Source organism: Hemicordylus capensis, chromosome 5, assembly GCF_027244095.1.
Source record: "Hemicordylus capensis ecotype Gifberg chromosome 5, rHemCap1.1.pri, whole genome shotgun sequence".
NCBI lineage: Eukaryota > Metazoa > Chordata > Lepidosauria > Squamata > Cordylidae > Hemicordylus > Hemicordylus capensis.
In genome coordinates this window covers 49,068,674-49,094,900 of record NC_069661.1, presented here as the reverse complement: position 1 = coordinate 49,094,900, position 26,227 = coordinate 49,068,674, and the positions used below count along the sequence as shown (strand labels likewise).

The 26,227-nt window shown below is 42.0% G+C and overlaps 1 long non-coding RNA gene across 2 annotated transcripts in view; it reads left to right on the top strand.

The window, feature by feature from the left end:
• Positions 1-2,403: 2,403 nt before the first annotated feature.
• Positions 2,404-26,227, top strand: part of LOC128328181 (uncharacterized) — a 55,992-nt gene continuing 32,168 nt past the window's right edge. For both annotated transcript variants that reach the window (XR_008309064.1, XR_008309065.1), the window contains exon 1: positions 2,404-2,479. This is a non-coding gene — a long non-coding RNA (uncharacterized LOC128328181). The remainder of the gene's footprint in view (positions 2,480-26,227) is intronic.

The window sequence follows — 26,227 nt, the reverse complement described above, 5'->3', positions numbered from 1 at the left end:
TCTCTGGAGTGACTATGCTGGGGTGGATAGGAGCAAAGAGACACCTTCAAAAACAGGGTATTCATATTTAGCAGGGGTGGGGGGATAGCGACTGTTCTTATTCAGCCCAGCACAGTGTCCTTCCCAATGGCTGCTGCTAGTGCCTCATGTTTCTTTTTAGATTGTGAGCCCCTGTGGACAGGGACCTATCTCCTCATTCCTTTTGCTGTCCAAACTATTTTAAAGAACTTTAGACATTATGGAAAACAGGGATGCTGTGCACCTAGGTGATTTTGGAGCCTGGACTTAAAGATCTTTGGAGCCGCCCCCTCCGCGTGCGCGCATGCACACACACACACACGCACACACACACACACACACACACACACACACACACACACACACACAGAGACACAGAGGCTTGGACTGGCTCACCAAGCAGCAGGGCATTTTCCCAGTGCACCCTTGCCTGGCGCGCCCTGCTACGCTCACTGGGCTCTCCCCACACCAGCTGTCCAGCTCCTCTTTCCCCCTCTCCTTGTCCGGAGAGCCCCACCTCCTCTCTTTCTACCTCTGAGAGGTAGGCTCAGACTGCCCTTAGGGCAACAGGGCATATTCCTGGTGTGCCCCACCCCACCTGCTGCCCCCCACCCCACCTGCTGTGCCCCACCTGCTGCGCCCCACCCCACCTGTTGTGCCCCACGCCACCCCTGCGCCCCAACTCCCACCCTTAATTACCCATTCTGCTCAAAACCTGGCCCCTCCCCACATACATTCCACCACCCTCTCAGTGCCCCCAGTCCAGCCCTGCACACACACACACACACACACACACACACGCTGCAAGTTGCATCACTCTCACACACACACACATCAGGCTTCAAGCTCAGATGATGACTCCACACCCAGTGACTAGGGATGTGCACAAACAGGTTTGGAGGCCCTTTTAAGGACCTCCGAACTGGTTCGAAGGTCTGGCAGATCAGCCAGACCTTCGGTGGTGGGGTTACCTTTGCATGTGCACCAGGCACTTCCGGTTCATTGTGCACAGGGGCAGCAAGGAGGTATGCTGCCACCCCCACGGGACCGTTTTTTATCACAGTGCCAGCAGGGGAAACATAGCAGGGGGTGAGAGGGTGGGTGGGTGAGTAAGAACACCCTCCCTACTCCTTAAAGTAACCCTGGATCCATGCACATCCCTACCAATGACAATGTCATCCCAACCAGCTCTCCTGATCCACCAGTGTCCCATGGGATCCTCCTGAGCAGTGCTATCTATGTTACCTGCAACGGATCAATCGTCAAGCTATTTGCAGGACTATACTACATAGCAGTAGCTGGTCATGAATCAGTGGATCAACTTTTGATCTGTGTACTTGTTTTATGTTTTCTTTATGATCAGTGTTCTGTGTTGTTTTATTTAGTTTTCCACATTTTGTTAGTATTTTGACAGGACTGGTCTTTTATTTTGGGGGAAAGGAGGGATGTGGTGCTTTTGGTTAACCCATTCCCAGCTGCTGCCAGTCTGTGAAGACAATACTGAGCTATATAGACCAATGGTCTGTCTCAGTATATGGCAGCTCCCTGTGTCCCTGTGTTCTGAATGGTGCTTTAGTTACTTTTAGTCCAGTCCTGGAGTAGAGGCGTGGCTAACCACCAGTAGCAAGAGCATGGAAAGCAGACTGCACTTGTTTCTCTGTAAATATCTATGTCTTTAAACCATTAGTATTCTTGAATCTATTCTTATGCCTTCTCCTTGTGTGTCACAACATTTTCCTCTGGATTCTACACTACAGTCTGTACTTTTTCATGTTGAGGCCAGCTGACAGGGACACATTTTGATTGATCTAAAAATGATTAGATAGATAGATAGACAGACAGACATTTTTTTTGTGTGTGTGTGTAAAATATTACAAGAATAAAATCCTTTCTGACCTTGTGTGTATTACATTGTGTATTTTATAAGTAGTACATGGTGTATTTTTTTCCTGCTAAGCTTGTTCAGACTTATCCAGTTCTTTGGATTATATTTATCCATTCCTGCAACGTCCAGAGCATTTTACCAGGCACTCTAACCACTGAAGTTATTGAGTTTTTGCAGCAACGAACCCCAAAGGTGAGAATTTTAAGTGGTGTATGGATGGTATTCTAATAAGAATTTTTTTTATGATTTTTAAATGTTTACTTACCTAGAGCCTTTTGGATGATTCAAATGAAGTATTTATTGAATCAGCACTTGGAGTTTCTGGTGATCATAAAAATAGGGCATCTGTTTTTCACTGAATGTTCAGCTGGAAATTTTTGCAAATCGACACTTGGTATCAAATTTTGCTCGGTTCACTATTGCATGATGATGGCATCAGCATGTTTAGCAACAGTATGCGTAAGGTCATCTCCTCCCCTGCCCCAGAAGAAAGAGTGAAATGGGAAAGGTGTAGGTGGGAGAAACAGCCATGGATGCAGCAGCAACAGCACCGAGCATAGAAGGAAGAAGCAGGAGGTGAGACACTTTTAGTCTTCCCAGATCTCAAAGACCAACATGGTGAGAAAATGCTAGGATATGAAAGATGTGATTTACAGGACACAAGGGGAATCTACCACTGATGGTGTAAGAATTGTGTCTGCATATTTTAGTGGCCTAGAAATATTTTAAATGGATAAATAGACACCCCCCCCAATTTTGTTTACTTAAATTGCACATTGTTTGCACCAGAAATAAAAGATGTTGCTCCATAACAATATGCTCATTCAAGCCTCAAATGTGTTAGCAAAATTGAAACCTGTTTGCAATATACTTTTTTTTTGTTCTGGGAAAAGGTTCTTGACAGATTTCCAACTTCTGGATCATCTTCTTTTGGTTTTGATCTGCTGTTGCTTTAAATTTGTTTAGGGCACTACTCAGGTTGGCACAAGGATCATAACATTTCTTTTGTTCAAAGGGTTCTTTGTCATGCATGTCAAATATGTTTCTGTAATGCATTTTTCCTTGATGGGCCAGTGCCCACCCCTCCTCTATTTGTGTTGTGCCTTAAAAGCAAAATGATTATACCAGGGTAGAAAGAATTCACTACATCTAAGTTATTATTGTGAGTCATCCTGAACTGTTTTTGATTGGACTGGACCAGAACCCCCATGCAGGATTTTTGTTTGTACAACAGCAATGAGTTTAATGATGCAGTGGAAATCTCTGTTTTTATATCTGAAGGGGCCATAGTTCAGTGGGGCTGGGAAAGATCCCTGTTTGCAACCCTGGAGATCCACTGCCAGTCAGACAGACAATAATGACCTAGATAGACTGGTAGTCTGGCTTGGTAGAACGAGGGTTATAGGAGTATGAAAGCAAATTCTGAGACAAAAATAAGAGCAGTGCACACAAGGTCAAGATCGCAGTTTCCACATTTAAAAGGCAATATGGGAAGGTTTCAGATATTATGCATACATTGGCAGGCAGCCATACCTCACTTTTGGCTGCCCACTTCCCAAGTCTCACCTGGATCCTCCACTTCCAGCTCCTTCTCCACCTTTCAGCTGTGGAAGTACTGATTTTAATATCCTCTTGAACCACACACACAAACCAAGAAGGGGGAGGCACCCACATCCTCATGCATACCACTCTAGGCATTTTGAGCAGCCTTTGTAGCTGGTCAGGGCCAGCCCAGGTGGAATGGGCCAGGCAGAGGGGAGAGAACCATAGGGACATCGGAAGCCGCTTTATGCCAAGTCAGACCATTGATCTGGCTTGCTCAGTATTGTCTACACAGACTGGCAGGGGCTTATCCAAGGTTGCTGGCAGGAGTCTTTCTCAGCCCTATCTTGGAGATGCCAGGGAGGGAACTTGGAACCTTCTGCATGCAAGCATTCAGATGCTCTTCCCAAAGTAGCCCCATTCCTTAAGGGGAATATTTTACAGGGCTTACACATGTAGTCTCCTATTCAAGTGCAAACCGGGGCAGATCCTGCTTAGCAAAGGGAGCAATTCATGCTTGCTACCAGAAGACTAGCTCTCTTAAACAGAGGCCTGACAGACCTGGAGTATCCTTTAAAAGTGATTTTCTCTTTTAAAACAACTTGGTCTGGAAGTTGGAGATGGAAGACCAACATTTTATCATGGTGTTCCAAGTAGAATACAGGACCCTGATTCAGAGCACCATAAAAAGAAAAATCTATGCTCCTTTCCCATGCATTCTAATGAAGACTAGTCCAGTATAGACAGACAGGTCTTGAGCAAAATCTGAAGGAGGCAGATAGAAATCTTTCTATAAAGATTGAGAATAACTTTCATGTCTGTGGGCTCTTTTTTCCTTAAGACTCAGTGGGTTTTCTTTTTAGGTCTGAAGAAATGCAACATACTTAGAAAAAGACGTCAGCTTAACCAGAACAAGAGTGCATTTGACATACAGAAATGTTACTTTCAGGTTTTATTGGCCCACCATGAGTCTTGCTCTTACCTCAGCAACAGAACTTGGGGGTAGTTTGATGGCTTCGCTCATTGTGCTGGTTAAAGGCATCATTTAAAATGATTCATTCTATTCTTATTGATTTAGGGCTTGACCACAGCTTTCAAAATTAGTCCCATATGTTTTGAAATCTGAGTCTGAAGGCTGCTGGGGAGCCATGTAGACTGTGCATTGCATTGTTCACCTTTGGCACGGAGGGACCAGCTGCTGAGGTAAAAAGTCTTGAAATGGGACTTTCTGCAGATACTGGCCCTGGACGCTGGATTCAGCATGATGACAGAAAAGAAGCTTCCCACTTGAAAGGATCTAGGTGGTTTTACCATTTACATCAGCACTGTCTTATAAAAGAATTTATAGGTTTGTGGGACAAACAAGGTGTGGGAAACAAAGATGAGTGTTGTTGCGTAGATGAGAACAGCTGCACACACTAGACTTCTAATAACTATTTTGTAGGTTACAATTCACTGGGGAAACTCAGGGCAGGAAAGCTTAGCTTGGTGAAATAACACATAAAACCTGTCTGAGGACCATCTTTAGTTGCTGGTCCCTTTGGGTCTCAGTCTGTTTAAGCCCCTGAAGAGATGATTGAGACTCGACCATTCACAGAGACTTCTGCTGCAAAATTGAAACAGCAATTCCACATGCCCTTTCTTATCCTGAGGCCTTCTGGGCTTGTAGGAAGACTGTTTGCCTGTGAGGGGAGGAGAAGCTGTTATCGAGAGAGACTGTGGTTTCCTCACCCATCCTCCCAGTTGGCTAATAGGGCAAACCTCCGCATGGCAGTGGTTTTTTCTTCCTCCTCCTCCTCCAAGGGTGGGGATCAGAAAGTTCTGCAGCTGCCACCACCATCACATTCTGCTGCCCCATTTCATTTTTATTATCCTGTTTATATGCCACTTGATATGTGTATCCCTTGGTGGTATACATAATTTAAAACATAGCAACTATAAACCAAGATAAAATGATTAAGATAATTTCATGAAATAAAACAAGCCGTTTATAATTAAGGGTCTTTTAAAAAGGGGTACCCCCCTTATCTGTGAGGGGGAAGTGGGAGGAGAAGGCCTAACCCTATCCACTGCCACTGCACCCCCCTTTCTTTTCCCACTCAACACAGCTTGGGGGAGAATGTGCCCACAAGGAAGAACTGAAGGGGATGCGATGGGGGACCAAGTGCAGAGTATTACCCTAGAACCTGCAGCAACGTGGCACCAGCCCTAAAAACACAGGCACTCTTGTGTATGGACCAGAGCTTTCCTGAGAATTCCCTCTCAACAATTGCCCCCACAGAACATGAGCCTGCTCTTTAAACAGGTTTGAAAAAAACACTTTAAAGGTTTGGCATGAGAGCTGTTTACAGGCAAGCTTTGTGGGCAAATTAGCATGCATGTACTGTCAGTAGTTTACCTTTAGACAGTTCTTATACCAGGCCCTTAAACTGTTTCTGCTGTTACTAAGTGTGTTGTCAGAGACTTTCTAAAAAAATTTAAAAAAATACACAGGTCTCTACACCTTGAAATTGCTTTACATTAGCTTCACTTTAAATGTGTTAAACATTTTCCCCCATTTTCTACACAAGTTGCTTAGTAGTTTGTTTTGAAAAATTGTTACTGTTCATTTTGTAGTTATTGGGTGCCCAATGGACTTGATGTTAGAAAAACTAGTATATTAAGAACCACAATACTCTCCCCTTTCTCCCATATGGACGCAGCATCTGCTTTGGTCAATCGTTTGGAAGAACCTCTTAAACAAAAGTTGCCAGTTTTGTGGGTTTGATGTGGAACTGAAATAGTTTTCGGCAACAGCTGTGGAAAGCTTTTAGGAGCCAGGGATAGCCATTTTGAAAGCTTCTTGAAGCTTGCACAATGCTTTTGGCTGTCTGAAAGGGCAGTGGTTTCTCTTGAGCACGGACACAGGAATGAAGAGGCAAGACACAAGTTTTTTTAATTAAACAAGGACTGCACATCTGTTAATTATTAAAAGAATCTGCATTATGTGAGATGTCCATCATATATACACTGCCAATACCAGTGTAGGAATCTAAGTCTCATGAAAGGAGATGGTGAAAAATCTGTCCTACCTCTTCATTCTCATATGATATCTAAGCAATCTCACTCTAGCTAAGATCCCAGAGCAATCTAGTTCTACTTCTGGTTCCTTACAGCTTGTACATTTGAGGTGTGCTGAGGGAGACCACCCTCAAACTGATAAGACCTTTTGGTAGGTCCCAAAAGGTGTGGTGAGGGGGGTAGGTCCCACAATCAGTGTGGGCCTGAAACACTGGTGTAGGGGAGGGAATCCCCTCACCTTCCAAGTTATGCCTTGAAATCCTCACTACTGTACCCTATGTAATGGTGCCACCTCTTAACTTGCACTAGGGGTGACCCAAGGCATTGCAGCTTTCTGGCCTCAAACCCCTGCTGGGGTCAGCCCCCTTTCAATTCAACTCTTGCAAGCTTTGAAAGTAGTGTAGCAGGCAAGGAGATTATTTTGTTTATTGCAAGCTTTGCAAAGAGTGTGGGAAGAGGAGAACAGTCTCTCTGTGCTCTTTGCAAAGCTTGCAAGCATCAGATCGGCCCCAAAGAGTTGGTCTGATGGCAGTGGGGGTATCTTGACACCTTGCTGGTGTGCCAACAATTTGCCACCTGACCTGCACTGATCCTGCAAGTTGTGACACATTTAAAAGGCATTACAACCAGATTAAAATGGAACTGAACCCAAAGCACAAAGGGTCCCTTCTAATTTTGCAGTGGAGTCTGGGGGGAAATCCTGCAAACACTTGATTCACATAGGGCCAGTTCACACAAACAATGGCCCTCACATGCAAAGAGGGTGGTGACGCCTGTTCAGACCGGCCTTTGGAGCACATGTTTAGGGACCATTTGGATGAACAGCCCCCACATATGAGTGAAGGACACCTTGACAGCATTTTGGGGTGTCCTTCAGTGATGCCAAAACTGGTGTACTTTTGGTGTGTTGGTGCCCTCTTTGTGGGTTGGGCCATTGTTCATGAGAACCAGTTCAGTTATTTTGGATCAATGGGGAAGAAATTCCTATTGGCCCCAGTATAAAATTAACTAATACCACACTGCAATAACTGGGAACAGTGGGTGGATGCCAAGCTGATAACTGCCAATGGCCCCCTCCTCACCTTTTGGCCTACACCAGGGTTCCCAAACTTTTAAAAGCAAGTGTACCCCTTCTGTCACAAATCTTCAGCTCAGGTACCCCATAGAAATTGTACCCCTGTTGGGACACTCCCCCCCACCTGCCTATGCAAAACAAGCAATATGGTAAAGCCACAATTTGCCTCTTCCTCTCTCCTGCAATGCAGAAGGAGGGGAAAAGGAGACAATTGTCAATGCTAGAGATCTCTTTGCATACAGATTAGAAGTTGAAGGACACTGTTACTAACTACTGAAAGCAGAATGAACTCTGTGTTTCCTTAAAGGCAAATTGGTTTATAAAAATGATTAGATTGGCCAGATGAGGTGGACTGAGAAGGCTGAGGGACCTGAGAAGAGAGAGGTGGAGGATAAGCCACGTTAACGAGATGAGAACAAGCCACGTTAACGAGATGAGAACTCAAGGTAGCAACAGGAGGACAAAGAAGACATGCTGATAGTTGGTAGAGGTATGGTAGTTAGGTATGATAGAGGTATGATAGTTGGTAGAGGTATGCGAGCCAGCTTGGTTCGAGCTGGGCTCGACGTTGATCCAGTTTGGCTTGAAAGGTTCGGATTCGAACTGGACAGTCAGTTTGAACCAAACTGGGCCTGGTTCGAAATGAGCCGATTCTGAACTCTACTGGTAAAGGGGAATCCAGTGAGGATTCCCCTTTACCAGTGAAGGGGCATTGCCTAATGTTAGAGCAGGTGGGAGGAGAGTAAATAAGTACTTACCAGTGCCGCCTGCGGCAGTTGCGGTAACTCCCTTCCACCACTGCCAGCCTCCTCCAGAGTAGACAGGGCTGGTGGCGGCCCAGTTCTGGCCTCTGCACACGTGTGGAGCCCATTTTACTGACCTCTGTGCATGCTAAGAAGCCATTTGTGTTTTATTAAAATATTTTTAATTTAATTTTTTTAATTTATTAAAATATTTGTACACTGTCTTGGTACAGAGGGTCTACAAGTTGACTTTTAAGAATATAAAAATACAAAATGCACAAATTAAAACAGTAATAAAACCAGAATGCAATATATTAAATTGACAGTAAATTAAGCTGAAATAGGAAAATGAAATTCTAGAAAAAGAGGCTTCGCCTTCCATGGAAGTGGTTACCACTGAGGGACATCTCAACATCAAATGCAGACAGGTTTCCTCCTCTAAGTGCTCCCACCTCAGCAGAATTGTGTATCTGTTGGGAGCTGCATGGCACAGGGAAGTGAATGTCCTGCTTGATTAAACTTCAGTTGGTGTTCAGAATTGTATGTTCAAGAATAAAGGGTTTCTGGAAGAATGGCATGAAGAATACTTAAACAAAACAAAAAAAGGAAACTCATGGATAAATTGTTTCATGAAAACCCAATACAAATTTTATTTATTTATTTATTTATTTATTTATTTATTTATTTATTTATTTATCAAATTTGTGCACCGCCCCAACTTTCGTCTCTGTGCAGTTAACAGTAGCGTAAAACAAGCTAAAAACACATACAAAAAACTTAAAACTATTTAACAGTTTAAAATAAACCAGAGATTAAAACAAACAAAAAAAAAAGTAGGAAGCTGAGAAAGCTTGGGTGAAAAGATGGGTTTTCAAGTGGTTTTTGAAATTTGCCAGAGATGGGGAGGATCGTATCTCAGCAGGGAGCGTATTCCACAATCTTGAGGCAGCGACCAAGAAGGCCCATCTTTAGCCACCAAACAAGTTGGCGGCAACTGGAAATGGACCTCCTCAGATGACCTCAATGGGTGGTGGGGCTCGTAGTGAAGAAGATGCTCTCATAGATACCCAGGGCCTAAGCTGTTTAGGGCTTTATAAGTTATAACTAGCACTTTGTATTTTGTATGGAATCCTATTGGCAGCCAGTTTAGCTCCATCAGTAAAGGAGTAACATGGTCTCTCCGAGATGACCCAGAGATCAACCTGGGTGCCGCATTCTGAACCAACTAAAGTTTCTCGACTACGTACAAAGGCAGCCCCATGTAGAGCGCATTACAAAAGTCAAGTCTGGAAGTTACCAACAGATGTACCACTGTTTTAACAGAAGTAGGATTAATTATAAGAGATCAGAAAGACTCAAGGCTATTTATAATTTGTACTACTGTTAAAAATTTGGTTCTGTGTATGAATCTTATCTAAGGGTTCTTAATCTAATGAGGTAAAGAAAAATTACATAAAGTAGTGTGTGTGTGTGTGTGTGTGTGTGTGTGTGTATAAAATTATCTTGTGTTTGTAACATGTGTATGTAAATTTGATGATTTGTGAACTTATTTAAAATGATCTTTTATGTTTTAATTATATTAGTATATCTATTTTTGAAAAATAATGAGAAAATAAGGAAATCTAATATATAGTGTTCACCATCTCCACTCTGATAACTGTCATTACTGTGTAGGATAATTAAGAGCTATCATGACTGTATCAGTGGCTGTTTTCCTAACTCTGTATTTAATAAGTCAAATAAATGATGTTACTAGATACATCATTATAGTGGGTAGTGATAAGCCAGTTCATGTCATAATGTTTGATGTATTGATGCAGCAAATGTCTGGGCGGCTCATGATTTTCTGGGTTAAAATGGTGGCAATCCTTTTTCAAGATGGCCACTTAAAAATACTCTAGCTATTAATAAAATTAAATGTAATTGCATGGCTGTCCTGTTTGCCAAAGATAGGGTTAAAACTATATTTCTGAGAGAATTCTCACTTGTAAGGAAAGTGTACAAAACAATCCAATTATGAACAAAATCCTATAAAAGAGGGAGGAGTGGTGATTTAGGGATATCCTGGAGGGTAAACTGAAAAGGAAAAAGACTTTCCATAGGTCTTGGTGAACATTTCCATGAGGAGGGACATACCAATGATCATGGTGATGGAAGAAAATTATAGGCCAGTAATTGGTGGTGTCTTATATATGGGGCGGAACACTGCTTAACCCAGAGCTAAAGACAGGATTTCAAGGCCCCTGCGTGAGTCCACTGTTATGATATGCCATAATGAGTTCAAGGACTGCTTCTACCCAGTAATGAATTTTGGGAGTTGGTTGTGTTTGTGTGTGTGTGTGTGTGTGTGTGTGTGTGTGTGTGTGGGAAGGGAGCAACCTAGCTTAGAAAATAAGAGAAATGTTAACATATGAAATGACCTCCTAATATCAAATGGAAGTCCATGTGGATTACAGGAATTTTAAAAATCCAAACGTGAGAATTTTTGCAATTTGGAGTTGTTTTCAAGTACTGCTAGTTATTAAATTGAATTTCCTTTGGCAACCATGTCTGGACCCCTTAATAAAAGCTCCTGAAAAAGAGATCTGTGTCAAAAGTGTATTCATACCTTAGTGAGGACTCAGAAGTTATTTTGGCTCCTTTAAAGCAGCATTTCAGGGTTATTCTTCTGGGAATTCCATGGTGTAACATATATTTCATAATTGGATGGCCCATATACTATTTTCATTAGCATGCTATGGACACACCCTGGAGAACTCAAAGGCACAGTAGCGCATGATATACATGCCTGAAGCCCAAGCCCTGCCTGGAATATTCCTAACTTTACTGTGTCAAGTACATTTTAGTTTAGCATCTTAGGGGAGATGCAGATTAACATTTGCAATTTCGATGACATGTTGAAGCTACCACAACATGATTTTTGTATGTGTAGTCCAGTTCCTTTATATTGTGAACATGCTAAATCAGAACGAAGTATTCCTACTAGTTGTATTCAGAAGAAGTATTTTCCCATCATACATTTGCACCACATCATGAACTTAGTCATGACTAAGACCCAAAATTATTTGGGTCTTTATGTCAGCCATGACAAATTTGTCTCATTGTTTTCAGTAGTGCTTAGACTCTCAACCAGGGGAGAGGGGACTAGGGAGAGACCCCTCTCCCCAGCAGCCTCTTGGAGTGAGGGAGTTAATGAAGAAAATAAGGAGGGGTGGAGCTGGGGGCTGTGGGTTCTTTGAACCCACCTGTTTAGTTATAGCTACATCCCTGATCTCAACTAACTAGCTTGAACATTGCCTATAGGAATTGAGCCAAAGGGATGAGGCAGTTTTAAAAATCGATCTGTTGTAAATCTTAATAGCTCACCTGCCAGATTTCTTTTTATTTCTTTTGAAATATGTACCCTACCATATAACCATGTGCTCAAAGTGACTGACTTGCATACATTCTTTAATGGTATGTTTGGGGAAATGATAGGTGAATACAGCATGGACACTCCAGGAAGATAAGAACAGACCTGCAAGATCAGGCCCAAGGCCTATCTAGTCTAGCACCCTGTTACACACAGTGGCCCACCGGATGCCTCTGAAAAGCCCACAGGCAAGAGGAGAGGGCATACCCTCTCTCTTGCTGTTTCTCCCCTGCAATTGGTATTAAGAGGCATCTTGCCTCTGAGGCTGGAGGTGGCCTATAGCCACCAGACTAGTAGCCATTGATAGAGGTGTCCACCATAAATTTGTCTAAAATCCTTTTTAAAGCCATTCAATCTAGCGGCCATCAAGACTTTCCATGGCAGAGAATTCCATTGATGAATTATGTGTTGTGTGAAAAAGTCCTTCCATTTGTCAGTTCCAAATTTCTTGGCAATCAGTTTCATGGGATGACCCCTGGTTCTAGAGTTGTGAGAGAGGGGGAAACATTTCTCTCTGTCCACAGAACAATATTGGACCTCTGAAAAGTATAAGCATGCATATGTATTCAGTACTTGGTTGGGGCCCCTTTTGCAGCAATTACTGCCTCAATGCGGCGTGGCATGGATGCTATCAGCCTGTGGCACTGATGAGGTATTATGGAAGACCAGGATGCTTCATTAGCAGCCTTCAGCAATTCTGCATTGTTTGGTCTCATGTCTCTCATCCTTCACTTGGCAATGCCCCATAGATTCTCTATGGGGTCAGGTCAGGCGAGTTTGCTGGCCAATCAAGCACAGTACACTGTATACTTTTCAGAGGTCCGATATTGTTCTATTCTTCAATCCTTGTCTTCTTGGTTCCATGTAATATTCTAATTTTCTGAGATTGTGGATTTGGGGTTTTCATGAGCTGTACGCCATGATCATCACAATTATAACAAATTAAGGCTTGACTTATCTCGCTTTGCATGTAATGCGTCTGTCTCATATATCAGTTTCACCTTTTAATTTGCATTACTGAAATTAATGGACTTTTGCACGATATTCTAATTTTCCGAGTTTCACCTGTATATACATTCCAATTGAGCTTCTATTATTGTGGCTTTAAATAAGTTCTGTGCTTTCTGGAGTGATTTGACCCACTTGACCTTCCCTTTAAGAACACAAGAAAAGCCCTGATGGTCTGTCTAGTCCAGCATCCTGTTTCACACAGTGGCCCACCAGATACCTCTGGGAAGCTCACAGGCAAGAGTTGAGAACATGCATGCTCTCCTACTGTTACTGCCACTGACTGGTATTTAGAGGCATCTTGCCTCTGAGGCTGGAGTAGTAGCCATGAATAGACCTGTCCTCCATGAATTTATCTAGACCCCTCTTAAAGCAATCCAGGCTGTTGGCTGTCAATCTGATGGCAGAGAATTCCATAGGTTGCATCTGTATTGGACTTCCTTGGCAGTGCTCCACTTGTATATAAGCTGAATTGGACCACACTATGGTCACTGTTCCCCACCTCTGATATCTCACACTAAGGATTAAGTCCAAGGTCACCTTCTCTCTGGTTGGTTCTGGAACCAACTGTCTTAGGCACAGTTATTTAGCATGTCTAGAAATTTGGCTTCATTGACAATACCTGCATGTGAATCTGCCCAGTCTATGTGAGGGTAATTGAAATCACCATTATTATAGCTCTGTTGCTCTTGACACCTTTCTGATCTGCTTCTCCAACTCTAGGTCACTCTCAGATTTTTGATCTGGAGGGCGATAGCATGTTCTTGCTAAGTGAGCAAAGAGACACCTTTTAAAAGTGTTGTATTCTGTATTCTGTATTTACAACTGTTGTAAACCACCCAGAGACGTAAGTTTTGGGCGGTATAGAAATGTATAAATAAATAAATAAATAAATAAATAAATAAATAAATAAATAAATAAATAAATAAATAAATAAATGTGGCTATTCTCTTTATTTAGCCATTCAAGAGCAACTGGCCTGATGCATCCTTAGCACAGAATCCCTCCAGTGGCTGTTGCTGGTGTCTAATTTATGTTTCTTGCTTTAGATTGTGAGCCCTTTGGGGACAGAGAGCCATTTTGTTTGTTTGTTTATATCTATGTATACTGCTTTGGGAACTTCTGTTGAAAACTGGTATATAAATATTAGTCATATTCATATTTGTATTCTCAGTGTTTTGATCCAGAGGGCAATAGCACTTCTTTAGCACATTTCTTTTCAGTCTTCATATTATTACCCATAATGATTCTGTGTAGGACTCCGGTCCTCTTAGGTTTTCTAGCTTGTTGGATTCTATCTCTGCTTTAACATGCAGTGCTATTCCACCCACAATCTGCCCCTCCCTGTCCTTTCTGTAGAGTTTGTATCCAGGAATAACAGTGTCCCACTGGTTCTCACCATTTCACCAAGTTTCCATTACACCCACTATATCTATGTTTTCATTAGCAACCAAGCACTCCAGCTTGCCCATCTTGGCTCAGAGGCCTCTGGTATAGAAAAAACCTATACACTGATTCTCTTACCTAGTGTTGGCATGTGCCAACTTACCGTCATTTGACCTTTATGACCCGTTGTCATGTGTTTCCATCTGCTCTACTCCTGGTTTTATTCTGTTCTCTTCTGGTTTATCTGAAATGTTTGCACCTTCACACCTTTGGGGATTTTGCTTGCCAAACTAGATAACACCCAGTTCCTACTGGCAACCCCCCAAGCATAATTTTGAAAGCTGCTCTGCAACAATGTCTGAAGGTGTGTCTGTGCCATGGGGTATTTCCCTAATACTGCTGTATCTGTGCATGTAGTGGGTGGTGGTGGAGAGGAGTGATTTTGATGATCTGCTTTGCCTCTTGAGGTGCCCTACGTCACCTTAAAATATATCCCTGAGGGCTGTGTGACTCTCAGGGACATATTTTCAGGTGGCGCAGGGCAGAGCAGATTGTCAAATACTCTCCCTTTCCTGTGCCATAGTCATCATGTAAACCTGATGTGATAAAACCATTCTGTCCCAACATTAACATGCTCCAACGCCCATATAATGTTAAGGATCCTGCTCACTCAACCCCTGTGCTTTATGAAACTGCCTTATACTGAATTAGACTATAGATTCATGTAGCTCAGTATTATATACTGGCAGTCACTTTCCTTGGTTTCAGACAGAGGTCTTTTCCAGCCCGATCTGGAGAAGCCAGGGATTGAACCTGGGACTTCCTGAATGCAAAATATGTGCTCTGCAACTGAGCTACAGCCCCCATTGAACAGGGCAGAGTGAGTGGGCTTGGCATAGCAGGCCTCAGCTCAACCTTCAGGCATATATCCAACTTCACCCAGCCTATACATGCTATATAATTTGTATATATGTACAGGAGCATAGCAAGGACTATATTTCAACATGGCCCCCCTTCTGGCCACACACCTTCAATTAATGAGGTATGGCTTCACCTAGAGGCACCCTGATGCACTGGGGCATGGGGGCATGGCTGGCATCAGGGCGGGCAGCATCGCCTATCAGCCTCTTCCAGCTGGTGAGTGTTTTGTTTGCTGGCTAGGTGCTTATTTTTGATCCCTTGCTTATAGTGAAGGAGAGAAAGGAAGCATCCATCCAGGAAGCCCTTGAGGAAAACTCTTGCTGTTGGGAGAGGGCAACAGGCAATGTTTCCTGCCCCAATGCCAGTTGCGCCCCTTATGCTAACATGTTGGCGGGCTTCTGACACCAGTGCAAGGGGTGTGGCCAGCACTGAGCAGAAGGTGCCACCTGTTAATCCCTTCCAGCTGTCAAGTGCTTTGTTTGCCAGCAGAGGGCGCTGGGGAAGTGAGGGGTGTTGGGGGAGGGGGCTTGAGGGCACCCCCTAGGCAGCCTTTGGACATCAGCAGCTAGTGGACATTTGTCAAACCTGTTTGTTTGTTTAACACATTTATATACTGCCCACTACCAAAGTCTCTAGGTGGTTTACAACAGCAAACCAAACCAACAAAATTAACACATTTATAACATATATAAAATTTAAAGTTAAAACAATCAATAAAATTCAACTAAAATCAGATAAAACTTCCCCCTTTTAATGGTGGCTATGCATCTGCACAAGTATGTTATAGAAGATGGGTGGATTTGAAGAAGGTGATTGTGGGACCTGCCACTGTGATCCTAGTTCCTTGTCCCCACACATTTATTCTACCTGTTTTGTCACACGAACAGTGTTCATATCTCTGCCTGTCTCACACACCCAGATAAGTGGAGTAACAAATACTGTATTTCTGTTATTCCCTAACTCTAAATAGCCAAATCCCCCCTCTCATTTACCTTTCCTTTCCCACAACTGTATTTTGATTCTATCTGTTAGCAATTAGTAACCAGCCATTTAGTACTGAAGAGAATTATGTTGGTCATAGTCCATATTCAATATATAAAAGAAAGGCTTGATGAAGCCAGGCTACGGCTTCTGAGAATGAATCAAGTGAGTCGTCATCTTCAGAAGGCACTGAACACACAGCAGGAATCCTTTTACATAACCATTTAAACATATGTGCATAGAGAAAGAAAAAAATAATAATGTTCTGCTCAAATCTTCTGCAAGGGATTTCTAGTCAGCTGGTAATATATTTGCAGAAATGACCACATTATCTATGGTTTCAAAAGTCTAAATAGACACCACTATTAATTATATAATGGTTAAAAAATCATATTCTTCAGCCCCTTGCAGAGACTGCTATTATTCTTTCTTCCAACAATATGATTTAGAGCTGTCTGATTAGATTTGTTTCTGCCATTTTAGTAACTGATATCTGAATTCTTGCAACTGTGAGGGTGGGAACAAATGGGAATTCCCCCCCGCCCCCGAATGCATCACCTTTGGGACTATTGATTTTATTTACATGCACGGGAGGTTTAAAGACTTCTTTTTTGTTGTTGCTCATCCAGCTAGAACCTGGACGGAAGCGGCCAGAATATTCTCTGTCAATGCCTTCACATTCAGATTGGCCTCCTAGCATATCCTTCTTTAATTGGATTCCTGAAAGTTTTCACACCTGGCTTTTAGTTTGCATGTCCTCCGGAATGGAGGTGTACATCCACATATCGCCCAAATTTACCCGAGCTATCAGGGTGCACTTCACACACAATTTGGGGTTTTCACTGTGAGTTAGAGTGTAACCCAATTTATATCCGGGGTAAAAAAATCCACTCTTTGCTTTGGTTTTTTTGGGTAACTTCAAACTCACAGTAAGGCCTCACAGAAAACCTGTGGTAAAGCCTGCTGTCTGGGAAAAAGGCAAAGTGTGCTGTCAAATCGATTTCGACTCCTGGCGCCCACAGAGCCCTGAGGTTTTCTTTGGTAGAATACAGGAGGGGTTTACCATTGCCTCTTTTGTAGAATACAGGAGGGGTTTACCATTGCCTCCTCCTGCACAGCATGAGATGATGCCTTTCAGCATCTTCCTATACTGCTGCTGCCCAATATAGGTGTTTCGGGGAAACACCAGCAGGGATTCGAACCGGCAACCTTCTGCTTGTTAGTCAAGCATTTCCCCGCTGTGTCAAGCTCCTGCTAAATCCTGCCTCCTAAATTCAGGTGATTCTTAATATTGTTTACAATACGTGTGTTTCTGAAGTGGTTGATATGTGTGGGGAAGAGAATCATGGTATATATGAACAGGAGTGTAGACAGAGGGAAAACTTGAGGAACTTTCATTTACTTTCATTTTTTGAAAGACACTTTGCAGGAGGGAGACAAATATGTTTTGGGTTCTGAAGATATGGGTTTTTATTATTAACATTATATATTAGATATGGGTGGAGTTCAGCAAAATGAGGGGGGAATTGATCAAATGCTTAGTTGGGGTCTGCACCCCTGTATATGTAGATAACATGTTTCAAAGACATTATAAATTAAAGGGGTACAGTTCAAAATGCACAGTAATAATCTCAACTCATTTTGATACAAATCATGCAATGCCTTCTCCACAAAAAGAACTATGCACCTGTCTTTCTGCATGTTTACCTATCCACTCATTACCCCCTCCACTTTGTAGTTAGAATAAAGTAGGAAACAACCTTTATTATTACGATAATTACTTATAATAAGTAATCTTTTCAATTAAAAAAGTTCTCAAAGCAGTTTACATAAGAAAAAAGGAAAAAGAAGAAAGGTTTGTTCTCTGTTCCCGAAGGACTCACAGTATACAAAGAAAACACAAAGGAGACTCCAACAGCCACTGGAGAGATACTGTAGCCCAATTCAGACATTATGTTGTATGAGTATACAGGTATCTGTACACTCGTAGATGTGTCTGTGTAAATGAATGTAAAATGCAAAGTGTGCCGTTGACTCCTGGAGACCGCAGAGCCCTGTGGTTGTCTTTGGTAGAATATAGTAGCAGCAGAGATTTGAACTGGCAACCTTCTGCTTGTTAGTCAAGCATTTCCCTGCTGTGCCACTTAAGGTGACTGTAAATGATTATACCTGTGTTCATTTTAAAAGTGAACCTGGATAAAGGCCCTTCAAATGCATGGATAGGAAGTGTACTTCTGCACATGCGTTCAGCATGGCATGTGTAAAACCGTACCTGTGTACAGATTTGTAGCTGTATGTACACTGTACACTTATTATACAAGTGTTGAATAACATTTGAATGGGGCAACCATGCTATGCTGAATAGGGACAATTGTATCTCCATAAAATATGAGAGCCATCACTTAAAAACAACAACATCTATTTGCTCTCTTAGTATGGCCAATACATTTTACAAAAATATTCCTATCTTTCATAGTTCTTTTTGTTGAAGCAAAATGTGTGTATCAGATGGCATAATTATTTTTCTGTTGCATAAATGCAGATGACTATAACCCACAATTTCTTTCTCAGCAGTGCTTGAGAAAGAATATGTAGCTAACTCAGTGTGAGTTCTTGAAGTGCTATATCCGGACTGCACACTCTGAGAGGTGGTTCAGATATGCCTGAAACACTTATTGTAAGCGGTGAATAATTTTCCTTGATGCCAAGACCATTTCAGGGAAGGTGATGAGGCTGAACAAAGGAGGTGTGAGATGAGAAATCTTGCTTGAACTGCAAATTCTGGAAAGTGCCAGTGGCACTGGGAGGGTCTCACTCCTTTCACACCTGACAGCAGACATTTGATTTTATATTTGCCACTTAGCCACACTGTGGCTAGAGCTCGTTTTAAGAGGACCACCCATTGCTTCTGTAAAGAAAGGAAAGCGCTTGCAATCAACAGAGCTTTGTCAGCATTACAGTTCCCATATATTTTCACCCTGCGCTTACATTTTGGCATTATTACACATAGATTGCATATGGTCTCTCTGCTCTTGGTGGCTCTTAGGGGAGTACCAAGTATTAGGAAGGCAAAACACATTGATATGTTTTGAACTGTCCAAGGAGAATGTGAGAGTTAAATTCACATAACCAGATCCTTAGAAATGTATTTATTTTATTTCTACACTGAGGCCTAGACTTTCAGCTGGTGTACATGTTATTCTCACCATGGGGTCATGATGAGCTTTCCTTCTTCCCATTATAACATTTACAGGCTCTTACTGCATGGACAGGAAACATGGGCTGGAGCATATGACACTTCACCTCCTGTCTGGCCCATCTTGTAGAGGTGAGCAAGAACACACCTGCCTTCCCCACCTAGTGCATCTGCCTTGCTTCGGATGTCCCTACATGTCTAGAAAGGGATGTTGCTTTCAAATACACCTGTGCACCTAAAATCCTATGGTTGATTGAATGATTTTGCTCTATGTGTATAGAGTGCTATGTCCATGGGCTATTTTAGAGTGTGACACTTCCAGATGGAGATGTTGGAGATGGGGCAGATGCATTGGGTGGGTAGGGAGAAATTGTGAATTATAATCAGCCATTTATATTTATGCAACAGGGGAAAAAATCATGCAATCACATACACACTTCAACATGGTTATGAAATGTAAGAATATTTGAACAATTACTCAGCCCAGCATGGTGTCTCCAAATTGACTGTTGCTGGTGTCTTCTCTGTGTTTTCTTTTTAAATTCTGAGCCCTTTTGCAGCAGGGAACATCCCCCCCCCCGCCCATTCTCTTTGCTATGTAAGCCACAGTCTCTCCTTTCCATTTGATGAACTAGATCAGGGGAGAAGTGTAATCTGATTCAGACCCTTATCCTTTGTTCTGCATTCTTGGTAGCTAGTGACAAATCTATGGTGTGGCCACATCTGGAGTACTGCATACAGCTTTGGTCAATGTATCTTAAAAAGGATGTTGTAGAACCGGAAAAGGTGCAGAAGAGGGCAACCAAGATGATCAGGGGCCTGGAGCACCTTCCTTATGAGGCTAGGCTACAACTTCTGGGGCCCTTCACCTTGGAAAAGAGTCGGCTAAGGGGAGACATGATCGAGGTGTATTAAATTATGCATGGAATGGAGAGGGTGGACAAAGAGAAATTTTTATCCCTCTCTCACAACACTAGAACCAGGGGTCACCCCATGAAACTGAAGGCTGGGAAATTTAGGACTGACAAGAGGAAGTACTTTTTCACACAGCACATAATTAATCTATGGAATTCTTTGCCATGGGATGTGGTGATGGCCACCAGCTTGGATGGCTTTAAAAGGGGCTTAGACAGATTCATGGAGGACAGGTCTATCAATGGCTACTAGCCTGGTGGCTGTGGGCCATCTCCAGCCTCAGCGGTACAATGCCTCTCAATACCAGTTTCAGGGGAGCAACAGCAGGAGAGAGGGCATGCACATACCTCTTGCTTGTGGGCTCCCCAGAGGCATCTGGTCGGCCACTGTGTGAAACAGGATGCTGGACTAGATGGGCCTTGTGTGCCTGATCCAGCGGGGCTGGTCTTATGTAAGACAGACATAAGACCATAACTTGACACGTTTTCTGCTTTTCATGTGGTAGGAAATTACTTAGGGCATAATCCTGGACCAAGAGGGGAGGACTTGTCACAGGGATGACATTTTGGGTGGTATTACTGTGGCAAAATTAATATGTATGCCAGATTTTTGTGCACATAAGTTTATATAAAGTGAAACTAAAGTGTGCAATTCAGTTTCAATTGAAATCAATGGCAAACTCCCATTGGCTGTAATGGGGCTGGACCAGATCCTTAACATATTTTGAAACAAAATTGAAGTAAAATAACTGTATTTTGAATAGGGATGTGTGAAATTATTTGGGTACAAAATGATTTGTACCCAAATCTGGCTGATTTGGGTGATCTGTAGACAAAGCAAATCACCCCTTTCCTCAATTGCTCAGATTTGGGTACAAAACAAATCACCCCTGATTTGGATCTGAAAGATTCGGAGATTTGGACCTCCATTTTGTGGCCAAAGTGGGTTGGGTGTTAGTGCCCTATGGGTGGAAGCTACTACCCAAATTTCAAAGAAATTGGGCAAAGGGGTGATTTTTAAAGAATTTCTGAAGTTTACGTATCTTTAAGCTTTCCCCCATAGGGAATAATGGGGATTTCAGCAACCTTATTGCTCCATGTTGGGGGCACCAGGGTGGCCCAGAGTGGGTTGTGGTGGGTGGTAGTGCCCAATGGGTGCAAGGAAGCTACCACCCATATTTCAAAGGAATTGGGCAAAGGGCTGATTTTAAAATGATTTTTGAAGTTTACGCGTCTTTAAGCTTTTCCCCATAGGAAATAATGGTGATTTCAGCAGCCTTAATTAGAACCCGTGTGTGTGTGTGTGTGCGCGCGTGCACTTTTGCTTCCAAAAGTGGAGTTATGGGTCTGCTGAAATCCCCATTATTCCCTATAGGGGAAAGCTTAAAGATGCACAAACTTAAGAAATTATTTAAAAATCACCCCTTTCACCAATTTATTTGAAATCTGGATGGTAGCAGGCACCCACTGGGATACTACCTCCTGACCCACTCTTCTGCTCCTGAAACCCCTCTTCTGCTCTGAATCTGCTCCAAAGTCATACCAACTTCACAAATTCTTTAAAAATCACCCCTTGCCAATTTCTTTGAAATTTGGGTGGTAGCTTCCACCCATTGGGTACTACCACCACCCACCCCACTCTTTTGGCCCCAGGACCCTTTAAAAAAAAATCTGAATTGATTCAGATTCGGAAAATTCTGATACAAATGGAATCTGGGATGATTTGGGGTGTGTGTCAGATTTCCACCCAATACAAATCGGGGGTGTTTCAATTAGGGTACAAATTGAAATGAAAAAATTGATTCGTGCACACCCTTAAATGTGAACACGTTGCAGATTAACAATACACTCTTGATTACTTGTGGTAGAGTGTACCTGCATAGCTTTGGATTGGAATAGGGAGTATAAAGTCCTCCAAATACACTGAGTCTCTCATTCTGTCTTCTACAACCTGCCATGTTTATCTTATTGTTGCTAAGAGGCATTCAACTGCCATGTTCATCAAGATTTCATGGTGAGATGCAGATGCTCTGCTGCATGCTGAAAGAGGCCATGATGTGACTAGTTATAGATAATGACACCTTATTTCTTTATTTTATTTTATTTTATTTTATTTTATTTTATTTTATTTTATTTTATTTAACATATTTTAATACCATCCAAAATCTGTGCCTCTGGGCGGTGTACAACAAGCAATACAAATGAAACAAAATTAAAAATGGTTAAAACATTACAAATATTTAAAACCCAACATTAGAAATGATTAAAACTATAAATCTAATTAAAACCCTGGGTGAACAAAAGTTGCCAGAGATGGGGAAGCTCTTATTTCAACAGGGAGCTCATTCCAAAGCCCAGGGGCAGCAACGGAGAAGGCTTTATAAGCTTTCTTAAAACAACTGAGGAAAGTCTATTAGATGTGGCACAATTTGCAAGATAACCTTATTTAAATGATTTTAATAAAATTATTCACTATATGCAATAAGTGCTTTAGGTGCATCTGAATCAAGTATGCAGTGCAGCTATATTACTGAAAGAACTCACATCAGGTTTTTAGCAACAGCTTCCTTCCCAAGCATTGCTGAGGTTATAATTAAGCATCTATATTTTGGCATTAGCAAAATAACAATAACAACAAAACTACAAACCCTTTCATCATTTATGTGAATTATTACAAAAGAAACTACAGCTATGAACTTTCAAAAGAAGAAAGGGCATGGATGGTCCTTCTATGAGGCAAAGTAAGGCAGTCACTTCAAGCAGCAGATTATTGGGGCTGCAGTGAGGCAAAAAGATTACCCCTGCTGCCCTTTGCCACCTCACCTGCCTCCTGACACCACTACTTGAAAAAAGGGAAAGGTAAAACATTTGGTGTCCTGCCTCAGGTGCAAAGATGTCTTGGGTGGCCACTGAGGAAGGGAATTTGCCTCCCCTCAGATTGGTGTCACCTTAAGTGGCACAGTGGGGAAATGCTTGACTAACAAGCAGAAGGTTGCTGGTTCAAATCCCCACTGGTACTAAATCGGGCAGCAGAGATATAGGAAGATGCTGAAAGGCATCAGCTCATACTGTGCGGGATGAGGCAATGGTAAACTCCTCAAAGAAAACCACAGGGCTTTGTGGGTGCCAGGAGTCGAAATCGACTTGATGGCACATTTTACCTTTACCATGTTGGTCAAACCAGTTACTCCTCTTTAGTTTGTTATTCAGTGTATAATATTGGACTCTAGCCTCAGCAGCCAATACAGTGTATCTAATAATCTGCAACAGGAGGATTGTGAAAGCAACCACATGTCACTACAGATTGGTTCCATCTCACTCAGTTTATCAGTGGTATGTAATGCTAGCTAGGAATGGTGTTTGCATTACTAATATGATTCAGCCCTAGCTCCTTCACATTTTGCTTTGTTTTTTGCTTTTATAGGTTTTTCTTGAAAAGAAAAAGATCTACAAAGCTTCAAAGATGAAAAGGTTCACTTTGAAGGGGGAAATTTAATTATAAAATATAAGCAGTGTGTAATCAGGCAGATTTCTAAAAAATGTAACACTAAAAGCATGCATGCTGGGTTGGGGATGGGGGAACTGTGGGAAAAACCTTATGCAGGGAATTTTATTGCACTTCAGGTATGATTCTTTTGAATCAATAATAATGATTCACACAACCATACCTGTGTAGTGAGATTTGTGTGGAAAATGGTGAATGCTGAATACGTCACAAAAGTGAGGATATGATTGCTTTATTTATTATGTGCCTAGATAGAAGAAACCACTGCTTCGCCTGCGTTTGTAGTTTACAGCAGTAAAGGTGAGCCATGGTGTGAGTGCATGGCGGAGCAAACCGTTACTTCAACGCAAGTTTGACATTCACAAATTTCCCAAGGCACCTCACTGTGCTGAAATACATGTGAATCAGCTGCAGTTATGATTCAGGCAAATGAGGAGTTGACAATGTATTCAAGATGCGATAAATTGTGCTCTTACTCGAGAGAGAACATTCTGAGGTTTATATAATGCTTTACATCTAAGCTTCTTTTCCTGGTTTGGATCTTCCATTTCATGTGTGTTTCGATTGCCACAAATTCTTGTGGAACATATTCTGTATCATCGCTCTGACATAACTTTGGTGGTACAATAAAGTTCTGACATAACTTTGGTGGTACAATAAACCATGCCGGGTGTGGCATGGTTCTGCTGCTGTGACAGATTCTTGACCTGTAGCCTAAAGGATGGAACAAATGAGATGCTGTATTTTTCAGAGGAGAGAGATTTTTTTGTATTTTCTCTTGGTACTTTTAAGTTCCAGTTGACTTGTTCCTTAACATTATTATTTTTTGCCCTTGCAGTTCATATATTGACTGGATTTGTGTAACATTTATTCAAAGACTGTTTCCAGAGGAAAGTAAAAAATAAAATAAAGTAGTTACATTGCTATAGTGGGGCAATTAAAGCAGTGACAACAAAGGATAGGGAAGAGCATATCATGGTTTCTGTAAGACTCACTGAGGCTATTCACATGATTGTAGAAAATCGGGCTAGCTTCTGCTAGCCCGATTTTCTACAATCATGAGAACCACCAGGCTCGGCTGCGAGCCCGGTGGTTCTTGCGTGGGTAACCTGCTCAAGTAGCCCGCCCCTTAAACTGGGTTTGTGGAGTGAGCACTCCACAAACCCAGTTTTTTTTAATCATGAGTAGCCGTGCTGTGGGTCCGCACCATGGTTACTCATGAGTAGACCCCCGGCGGGAGGCTGAAAAGCAGCCTCCCGGCTCGGGGGTCTCTCCAGTATGCCCTGCACGCTCACGCAGGGCATACTGGAGCTTCCAGGGGCAGCGCGGCCCCCAAACTCCCCCACCCCCTCTGGCCCCATCATGGAGCCGGCAGTAGTGTGGGCGGCCGATGTGGCCACCCAGGGCTCCCGCCCTGTTTGTGTGCGGGGAGAGCGGGCTCACTCTTACAAACTGGGTCTCACTGATCGTGAGACCCGGTTCTCTTTGTTTTTCAAGATCCTGTTCATGAATGCATTGCAACTACTGCTGTTTAGTCAAAAGGCTGTAACAATAATAAGTAAATAAGTTATCCAATAAGAATAAATAAAAACAATGCTTTCATTTTAAAGCCTCTTCACCCAGGCTTTTAAATGAAAGTATTGTTTTTACTGCTGCTGCTTTGTGTTTTATGTATTATTGTTTTAAATGGGTTTTTAATTTTTTTAAATATAGATATTATTTTTATATTTGTATTATCTGTACTTTTGTATTTTAATTATGTATTGGTTTAATTGTAAACCACTTGGGGATCATTTGTGCTTTTGTATTTTAATTAGGCATTGCTTTAATTATATTGTAAACCGCTTTGAGATTATGTTCATAAAAAGCAATATATAAATTGAACAGTTAATAAATATGAATAAATGTAGCCTATTTCCTGAAGGGAGGTAGCAACTGCTTTTTAATATTGTCATTTTACTAACTTGTAAGCCTTTACATTTGTAAGCTGCTTTGGATAATTTTATAGAAAAAAGGGGAAAACATTGATAAAATAAAATATATGTGGAATACAATGTGTTACATAGTCAAATTGTTTGAAATGACAAATGCTGGAAAGGTCCACAGGACTCTAAACTACCCCCCCATCTCTTCTCCTTCTTCCCTATAGAATGTGTAATACTGTGTATACATACCCTTCTAGACATCAAAGAGTCTAAAGCTGTTGTTTCAGTAATAATTAAGCCTATAGCCATCATAACATAGCAAGCACATGCCAGACACTTGACCTCTACAGAGGAGTCATAGGTCATGCCATATTTAAACATGATAAATAGTGTAGTTAGAAGCTAGTGTGCAGTTCAACAAATGCACATTGTCACAATTGAAACCACATGCTGAGAAATACAACAAAGGTGTGACTTCATTGAGATTATGTGGACAGTTGGAAATGTTAAGGTTTTTTTTTTTTTAAAAGTATGCTATGCCTGTGTGTCTCAAGGCTCCTTTACTTTGTCTTCTCAGTGAAACTCAGCCACATTCAATTGATGGGCTTGGACATTGACTAGTCAGATATGGTCCAGCTGCACAGATTGTGGAAGAA